Source organism: Oncorhynchus nerka, linkage group LG17 (assembly GCF_034236695.1).
Source record: "Oncorhynchus nerka isolate Pitt River linkage group LG17, Oner_Uvic_2.0, whole genome shotgun sequence".
Taxonomy (NCBI): Eukaryota; Metazoa; Chordata; class Actinopteri; order Salmoniformes; family Salmonidae; genus Oncorhynchus; species Oncorhynchus nerka.
Window position 1 is genome coordinate 18,622,643 of NC_088412.1, and position 9,797 is coordinate 18,632,439.

A 9,797-nucleotide genomic window follows, 5' to 3' on the forward strand; every position below is an offset into this window, starting at 1 on the left:
AATTTAGTGTGAGTAATTACATTGAATGTTTCGTTGAAAGTTGAAGGATACGTAATTCATGACACAAGCCGTTTACAAAATGTGTCGTTATGCTATAAAATATGATTTAATCAAACAAAACGACCATTTATTGTGAGGATTGGACCTTTTGTATTGCCAAAAGAAGAAGATCTTCAAAGGTAATTGATTATTTCTGACTTTTGTGACGCTAATGCTTGGTTGGAAAATGCTAGTAATACTTGTGTGTGCGGTCCGCTGTCGTCAGATTATCGTATGGTATGCTTTCGCCGAAAATAATTTTTGAAATTTGACACAGCGGTTGGATTAAGAAGAAGTTAAGCTTTTAAATTATGTTAGATACATGTATTTACAAGAACGTTTAATATTACGAATGGTGTATTTAGAATCTTTGCGCTCTGCTATTTCACCGGATGTTAGCCAGCTAACGCTAACATCCCGCCTAGAGAAGTTAATGGATTTCGCCTTTTGAGTTGTCTCGCTGAAAATTTCTTACTCTTTAAAATGACTGCTCGACTTGTTGACTGCTCGATCCACAGAGCAGACATTGTGGGCGAGGTTAGGAATGCAGTGCTGCACGTGTAGCGCAAAATTTTATGTGGCGTCATCACGTTATACGTTACATAGGTATGCACGTCAGCTTTGACATCGGTTTTGCACATCGCCGTTAAATTAAACATCGGGCCGATACCGATGTTGGCATTTTTAGCTAATTTCAGCCGATTCCGATATGTTCACCGATATATTGTGCATCCTTGATTCAGATGCAAACCTCAAAATTGAGAAGTGTAGACAAACGGAGATACAGTTGTGGTTCTACAGTTGTTAATGTCACAACATAAAATGCAGGTAGACATGAGGCAGGGTTCCTACACCTTCTTAAACATCAAATTCAAGGACTTTCCAGGCCCAATTCCCTGAAAACGAAACATGGCATAGTTTGAGACACAGATCAAGGTTAATTAATTATTGTTACAACACTGACGTCCGTGCTGAGGTCGAGAGCATTTATGTCATCGGTCAGTCTTCTAATCTTCCCTTTAAGTTCATCTATTTAAATCTATCAATTCTTTCCTCCTGTTTTTTTGCTCATCCATTCTTCTGTCTCTGTTCTTCTTGATGTGTCACGTACCTCTATCAGCAGAGGTCTATCAATGCACACATTATGTATGCCACCCACAGCTCTTATATGGTCAACTATACATCTCTGTGCTACATATGAATCTTCCTTCAAGTTCTCCACTTCAATCTGCCGATTGATGGAGAATCCACTCCCTACTGAGGCTTGCCCATGTGAGCTCTTTGTCCTTTGACATATACTCAGCTAAAAATGTGTCCACGATCTCTTGGGCAGGATCAACGTTTACAAACTGAGTGTTTGGGCTTGGACAATGTCATCAATAAAATGTGAGTACTGTCAAATGATGTCATCACAATCTTCTTCCTTCACCCGATGACTACTTACAAGGTAGGCGAAGGCCTTAGATTTGGCTGTACACGGCATATTTCCATTTGTGCCTGCCATTTCCCTTGGATCCAAGAAAGATGCGAGACCAGAGATTACTTCAATGGAGATCTCAATGAGTTTGTTAATAGTTGTGAGCATACACTTCTTGCTAACGATTTTGAAGTCCATCAATGTTTCTGTCTAATTTTCTTTCCTGCATTCAAGTCTCACAATTCTTCGAATAACAAAGCCGAAGTCGATGTGATTAGACGACTGGCTCACCTCAACATCAAGAAGTTTTTGAGGGGTCTTCGCTTCTTTCATGAGGTCTGGCTTTAGGAATCTGCTCATCAAGCTCTTAAGCAGCTTGAACAAGTCTGTAGAGAAAAATGGCACCATGGGCTTCAAATCAAATGTATTTGTCACATACACATGGTTAGCAGATGTTAATGTGAGTGTAGCGAAATGCTTGTGCTTCTAGTTCCGACAATGCAGTAATAACAAACGAGTAATCTAACCTAACAATTCCACAACTACTACCTTATACACACAAGTGTAAAGGGATAAAGAATATGTACATAAAGATATGAATGAGTGATGGTACAGAACGGCATAGGCAAGATGCAGTAGATACATATGAGAGTGCAGTATATACATGAGATGAGTAATGTAGGGTATGTAAACAAAGTGGCATAGTTTAAAGTGGCTAGTGATACATGTATTACATAAAGATGCAGTAGATGATATAGAGTACACTATATACATATACATATGAGATGAGTAATGTAGGGTATGTAAACATTATATTAAGTAGCATTGTTTAAAGTGGCTAGTGCTAGTGATATAATTTCCATAAATTTTCCCATTATTAAAGTGGCTGGATTTGAGTTAGTGTGTTGGCAGCAGCCACTCAATGTTAGTGGTGGCTGTTTAACATTCTGATGGCCTTGAGATAGCTGTTTTTCAGTCTCTCGGTCCCTGCTTTGATGCACCTGTACTGACCTCGCCTTCTGGATGATAGCAGGGTGAACAAGCAGTGGCTCGGGTGGTTGTTGTCCTTGATGATCTTTATGGCCTTCCTGTGACATCGGGTGGTGTAGGTGTCCTGGAGGGCAGGTAGTTTGCCCCCGGTGATGCGTTGTGCAGACCTCACTACCCTCTAGAGAGCCTCACGGTTGTGGGCGGAGCAGTTGCCATACCAGATGGTGATGCTCTCGATTGTGCATCTGTAGAAGTTTGTGAGTGCTTTTGGTGACAAGCCAAATTTCTTCAGCCTCCTGAGGTTGAAGAGGCGCTGCTGCGCCTTCTTCATGATACTGTCTGTGTGCGTTGACCAATTCAGTTTGTCCGTGATGTGTACGCCGAGGAACTTAAAACTTGCTACCCTATCCACTACTGTCCCCTCGATGTGGATAGGGGGGTGCTCCCTCTGCTGTTTCCTGAAGTCCACAATCATCTTCTTTGTTTTGTTGACGTTGAGTGTGAGGTTATTTTCCTGACACCACACTTCGAGGGCCCTCACCTCCTCCCTGTAGGCCGTCTCGTCGTTGTTGGTAATCAAGCCTACCACTGTAGTGTCGTCCGTAAACTTGATGATTGAGTTATAGGCGTGCATGGCCACGCAGTCGTGGGTGAACAGGAAGTACATGAGAGGGCTCAGAACGCACCCTTGTGGGGCCCCAGGGTTGAGGATCAGTGAGGTGGAGATGTTACCTACCCTCACCACCTAGGGGCGGCCCGTCAAGAAGTCCAGTACCCAGTTGCACAGGGCGGGGTCGAGATCCAGGGTCTCAAGCTTGATGACGAGTTTGGAGGGTACTATGGTGTTAAATGCTGAGCTGTAGTCGATGAACAGCATTCTTACATAGGTATTCCTTTTGTCCAGATGGGTTAGGGCAGTGTGCAGTGTGGTTGAGATTGCATCGTCTGTGGACCTATTTGGGCGGTAAGCAAATTGGAGTGGGTCTAGGGTGTCAGGTAGGGTGGAGGTGATATGGTCCTTGACTAGTCTCTCAAAGCACTTCATGATGACGGAAGTGAGTGCTACGGGGTGGTAGTCGTTTAGCTCAGTTACCTTAGCTTTCTTGGGAACAGGGACAATGGTGGCCCTCTTGAAGTATGTGGGAACATCAGACTGGGAAAAGGATTGATCGAATATGTCTGTAAACACACCAGCCAGCTGGTCTGCGCATGCTCTGAGGACGCGGCTGGGGATGCCGTCTGGGCCTGCAGCCTTGCGAGGGTTAACACGTTTAAATATGTTACTCACTTCGGCTGCAGTGAAGGAGAGTCCGCAGGTTTTGGTTGAGGGCCGTGTCAGTGGCACTGTATAGTCCTCAAAGCGGGCAAAAAAGTTGTTATTTAGTCTGCCTGGGAGCAAGACATCCTGGTCCGTGACGGGGCTGGTTTTCTTTTTGTAATCCGTGATTGAATGTAGACCCTGCCACATACAGTGCCTTGCGAAAGTATTCGGCCCCCTTGAACTTTGCGACCTTTTGCCAAATTTCAGGCTTCAAACATAAATTCTTCTGTGAAGAATCAACAACAAGTGGGACACAATCATGAAGTGGAACGACATTTATTGGATATTTCAAACTTTTTTAACAAATCAAAAACTGAAAAATTGGGCGTGCAAAATTATTCAGCCCCTTTACTTTCAGTGCAGCAAACTTTCTCCAGAAGTTCAGTGAGGATCACTGAATGATCCAATGTTGACCTAAATGACTAATGATGATAAATACAATCCACCTGTGTGTAATCAAGTCTCCGTATAAATGCACCTGCACTGTGATAGTCTCAGAGGTCCGTTAAAAGCGCAGAGAGCATCATGAAGAACAAGGAACACACCAGGCAGGTCCGAGATACTGTTGTGAAGAAGTTTAAAGCCGGATTTGGATACAAAAAGATTTCCCAAGCTTTAAACATCCCAAGGAGCACTGTGCAAGCGATAATATTGAAATGGAAGGAGTATCAGACCACTGCAAATCTACCAAGACCTGGCCGTCCCTCTAAACTTTCAGCTCATACAAGGAGAAGACTGATCAGAGATGCAGCCAAGAGGCCCATGATCACTCTGGATGAACTGCAGAGATCTACAGCTGAGGTGGGAGACTCTGTCCATAGGACAACAATCAGTCGTATATTGCACAAATCTGGCCTTTATGGAAGAGTGGCAAGAAGAAAGCCATTTCTTAAAGATATCCATAAAAAGTGTCATTTAAAGTTTGCCACAAGCCACCTGGGAGACACACCAAACATGTGGAAGAAGGTGCTCTGGTCAGATGAAACCAAAATTTAACTTTTTGGCAACAATGCAAAACGTTATATTTGGCGTAAAAGCAACACAGCTCATCACCCTGAACAAACCATCTCCACTGTCAAACATGGTGGTGGCAGCATCATGGTTTGGGCCTGCTTTTCTTCAGCAGGGACAGGGAAGATGGTTCAAATTGATGGGAAGATGGATGGAGCCAAATACAGGACCATTCTGGAAGAAAACCTGATGGAGTCTGCAAAAGACCTGAGACTGGGACGGAGATTTGTCTTCCAACAAGACAATGATCCAAAACATAAAGCAAAATCTACAATGGAATGGTTCAAAAATAAACATATCCAGGTGTTAGAATGGCCAAGTCAAAGTCCAGACCTGAATCCAATCGAGAATCTGTGGAAAGAACTGAAAACTGCTGTTCACAAATGCTTTCCATCCAACCTCACTGAGCTCGAGCTGTTTTGCAAGGAGGAATGGGAAAAGATTTCAGTCTCTCGATGTGCAAAACTGATAGAGACATACCCCAAGCGATTTACAGCTGTAATCGCAACAAAAGGTGGCGCTACAAAGTATTAACTTAAGGGGGCTGAATAATTTTACACTCCCAATTTTTCAGTTTTTGATTTGTTAAAAAAGTTTGAAATATCCAATAAATGTCGTTCCACTTCATGATTGTGTCCCACTTGTTGTTGATTCTTCACAAAAAAATAAGTTTTATATCTTTATGTTTGAAGCCTCAAATGTGGCAAAAGGTCGCAAAGTTCAAAGGGGCCGAATACTTTCGCAAGGCACTGTACCTCTTGTGTCTGAGCCATTGAATTGTGACTCTACTTTGTCTCTATACTGATGCTTAGCTTGTTTGATTGCCTTGCGGAGGGAATAGCTACACTGTTTGTATTTGGTCATGTTTCCGGTCACCTTTCCCTGGTTAAAAGCAGCGGTTCGGGCTTTCAGTTTCACGCGAATGCTGCCATCAATCCACGGTTTCTGTTGTTTTAATCGTTGCTATGGGAACGACATCGTCAATGCACTTTCTAATGAATCAGCGTATTCGTCAATGTTGTTGTTGGAAGCAATGCGGAACATATCCCAATCCACAATCGAAGCAGTCTTGAAGCGTGGAATCAGATTGGTCGGACCTGTGTTGAACAGACCTGAGCGCAGGAGCTTCTTGTTTTAGTTTCTGTCTGTAGGCAGGGAGCAACAAAATGGAGTCATGGTCAGCTTTTCTGAAAGGAGGGCGGGGCAGGGCCTTATATGCGTCGCGGAAGTTAGAATAGCAATGATCCAAGGTTTTACCAGCCCTGGTTACGCAATCGATATGCTGATACAATTTAGGGAGTCTTGTTTTCAGATTAGCCTTGTTAAAATCCCCAGCTACAATGAATGCAGCCTCAGGATTTTTTATTTATTTCACCTTTATTTAACCAGGTAGGCAAGTTGAGAACAAGTTCTCATTTACAATTGCGACCTGGCCAAGATAAAGCAAAGCAGTTCGACACATACAACGACACAGAGTTACACATGGAGTAAAACAAACATACAGTCAATAATACAGTATAAACAAGTCTATATACAATGTGAGCAAATGAGGTGAGAAGGGAGGTAAAGGCAACACAAAAAAAGGCCATGGTGGCAAAGTAAATACAATATAGCAAGTAAAACACTGGAATGGTAGTTTTGCAATGGAAGAATGTGCAAAGTAGAAATAAAAATAATGGGGTGCAAAGGAGCAAAATAAATAAATTAATTAAATACAGTTGGGAAAGAGGTAGTTGTTTGGGCTAAATTATAGGTGGGCTATGTACAGGTGCAGTAATCTGTAAGATGCTCTGACAGTTGGTGCTTAAAGCTAGTGAGGGAGATAAGTGTTTCCAGTTTCAGAGATTTTTGTAGTTCGTTCCAGTCATTGGCAGCAGAGAACTGGAAGGAGAGGCGGCCAAAGAAAGAATTGGTTTTGGGGGTGACTAGAGAGATATACCTGCTGGAGCGTGTGCTACAGGTGGGAGATGCTATGGTGACCAGCGAGCTGAGATAAGGGGGTACTTTACCTAGCAGGGTCTTGTAGATGACATGGAGCCAGTGGGTTTGGCGACGAGTATGAAGCGAGGGCCAGCCAACGAGAGCGTACAGGTCGCAATGGTGGGTAGTATATGGGGCTTTGGTGACAAAACGGACTGCACTATGATAGACTGCATCCAATTTGTTGAGTAGGGTATTGGAGGCTATTTTGTAAATGACATCGCCAAAGTCGAGGATTGGTAGGATGGTCAGTTTTACAAGGGTATGTTTGGCAGCATGAGTGAAGGATGCTTTGTTGCGAAATAGGAAGCCAATTCTAGATTTAACTTTGAATTGGAGATGTTTGATATGGGTCTGGAAGGAGAGTTTACAGTCTAACCAGACACCTAAGTATTTGTAGTTGTCCACGTATTCTAAGTCAGAGCCGTCCAGAGTGGTGATGTTGGACAGGCGGGTAGGTGCAGGTAGCGATCGGTTGAAGAGCATGCATTTAGTTTTACTTGTATTTAAGAGCAATTGGAGGCCACGGAAGGAGAGTTGTATGGCATTGAAGCTTGCCTGGAGGGTTGTTAACACAGTGTCCAAAGAAGGGCCGGAAGTATACAGAATGGTGTCGTCTGCGTAGAGGTGGATCAGAGACTCACCAGCAGCAAGAGCGACCTCATTGATGTATACAGAGAAGAGAGTCGGTCCAAGAATTGATCCCTGTGGCACCCCCATAGAGACTGCCAGAGGTCCGGACAGCAGACCCTCCGATTTGACACACTGAACTCTATCAGAGAAGTAGTTGGTGAACCAGGCGAGGCAATCATTTGAGAAACCAAGGCTGTCGAGTCTGCCGATGAGGATGTGGTGGTTGACAGAGTCGAAAGCCTTGGCCAGATCAATGAATACGGCTGCACAGTAATGTTTCTTATCGATGGCGGTTAAGATATCGTTTAGGACCTTGAGCGTGGCTGAGGTGCACCCATGACCAGCTCTGAAACCAGATTGCATAGCAGAGAAGGTATGGTGAGATTCGAAATGGTAGGTAATCTGTTTGTTGACTTGGCTTTCGAAGACCTTAGAAAGGCATGGTAGGATAGATATAGGTCTGTAGCAGTTTGGGTCAAGAGTGTCCCCCCCTTTGAAGAGGGGGATGACCGCAGCTGCTTTCCAATCTTTGGGAATCTCAGACGACACGAAAGAGAGGTTGAACAGGCTAGTAATAGGGGTGGCAACAATTTCGGCAGATAGTTTAGAAAGAAAGGGTCCAGATTGTCTAGCCCGGCTGATTTGTAGGGGTCCAGATTTTTCAGCTCTTTCAGAACTTCAGCTGAATGGATTTGGGAGAAGGAGAAATGGGGAAGGCTTGGGCGAGTTGCTGTTGGGGGTGCAGTGCTGTTGACCGGGGTAGGAGTAGCCAGGTGGAAAGCATGGCCAGCCGTAGAAAAATGCTTATTGAAATTCTCAATTATGGTGGATTTATCAATGGTGACAGTGTTTCCTATCTTCAGTGCAGTGGGCAGCTGGGAGGAGGTGTTCTTATTCTCCATGGACTTTAGTGTCCCAGAACTTTTTTGAGTTAGTGTTGCAGGAAGCAAATTTCTGCTTGAAAAAGCTAGCCTTGGCTTTTCTAACTGCCTGTGTATAACGGTTTCTAGCTTCCCTGAACAGCTGCATATCATGGGGGCTGTTCGATGCTAATGCAGAACGCCATAGGATGTTTTTGTGTTGGTTAAGGGCAGTCAGGTCTGGGGAGAACCAAGGGCTATATCTGTTCCTGGTTCTAAATTTCTTGAATGGGGCATGTTTATTTAAGATGGTTAGGAAGGCATTTAAAAAAAATATCCAGGCATCCTCTACTGACGGGATGAGATCAATATCCTTCCAGGATACCCCGGCCAGGTCGATTAGAAAGGCCTGTTCGCTGAAGTGTTTCAGGGAGCGTTTTACAGTGATGAGTGGAGGTCGTTTGACCGCTGACCCATTACGGATGCAGGCAATGAGGCAGTGATCGCTGAGATCTTGGTTGAAGACAGCAGAGGTGTATTTAGAGGGGAAGTTGGTTAGGATGATATCTATGAGGGTGCCCGTGTTTAAGGCTTTGGGGGGGTACCTGGTAGGTTCATTGATCATTTGTGTGAGATTGAGGGCATCAAGTTTAGATTGTAGGATGGCTGGGGTGTTAAGCATGTTCCAGTTTAGGTCGCCTAGCAGCACGAGCTCTGAAGATAGATGGGGGGCAATCAGTTCACATATGGTGTCCAGAGCACAGCTGGGGGCAGAGGGTGGTCTATAGCAGGCGGCAACGGTGAGAGACTTGTTTTTAGAGAGGTGGATTTTTAAAAGTAGAAGTTCAAATTGTTTGGGTACAGACCTGGATAGTAGGACAGAACTCTGCAGGCTATCTTTGCAGTAGATTGCAACACCGCCCCCTTTGGCAGTTCTATCTTGTCTGAAAATGTTGTAGTTTGGAATTAAAATTTCTGAATTTTTGGTGGTCTTCCTAAGCCAGGATTCAGACACAGCTAGAACCTCCGGGTTGGCAGAGTGTGCTAAAGCAGTGAATAGAACAAACTTAGGGAGGAGGCTTCTAATGTTAACATGCATGAAACCAAGGCTATTACGGTTACAGAAGTCATCAAAAGATAAGGTCCAATGCGATTGCATATCCCATAAAGTTAGAATCATAAAAACTCGTCACAACTGTCCTCATCCCATAAACGGACGTGGAATTCACACTGCTTTGACTGTTTTCCTGTTAAGGCTCTCGTCAAAGAGAGATAGTCCTCCTCCCTAGTATTTTTAGACAAGTGTTTGAAATGAGGAGCCAAGCCATGTATGCACATATTGCTGGACTTTCTTGCCCTGCATGTGAAGGTCTTGGCTATTGCACTGTCTGGGAACGTCGCTGAGAACAGCACAACCTAACAGTAAAAATAAATAGAATATTGAAATCAAACACATTTCTGTTTCTAGCGTGTGTGTACGTGTTTCACAGAGAGAGAATATGAAATATAAAAACAAATATAACATGCCCATAAAATGTATTTAAAG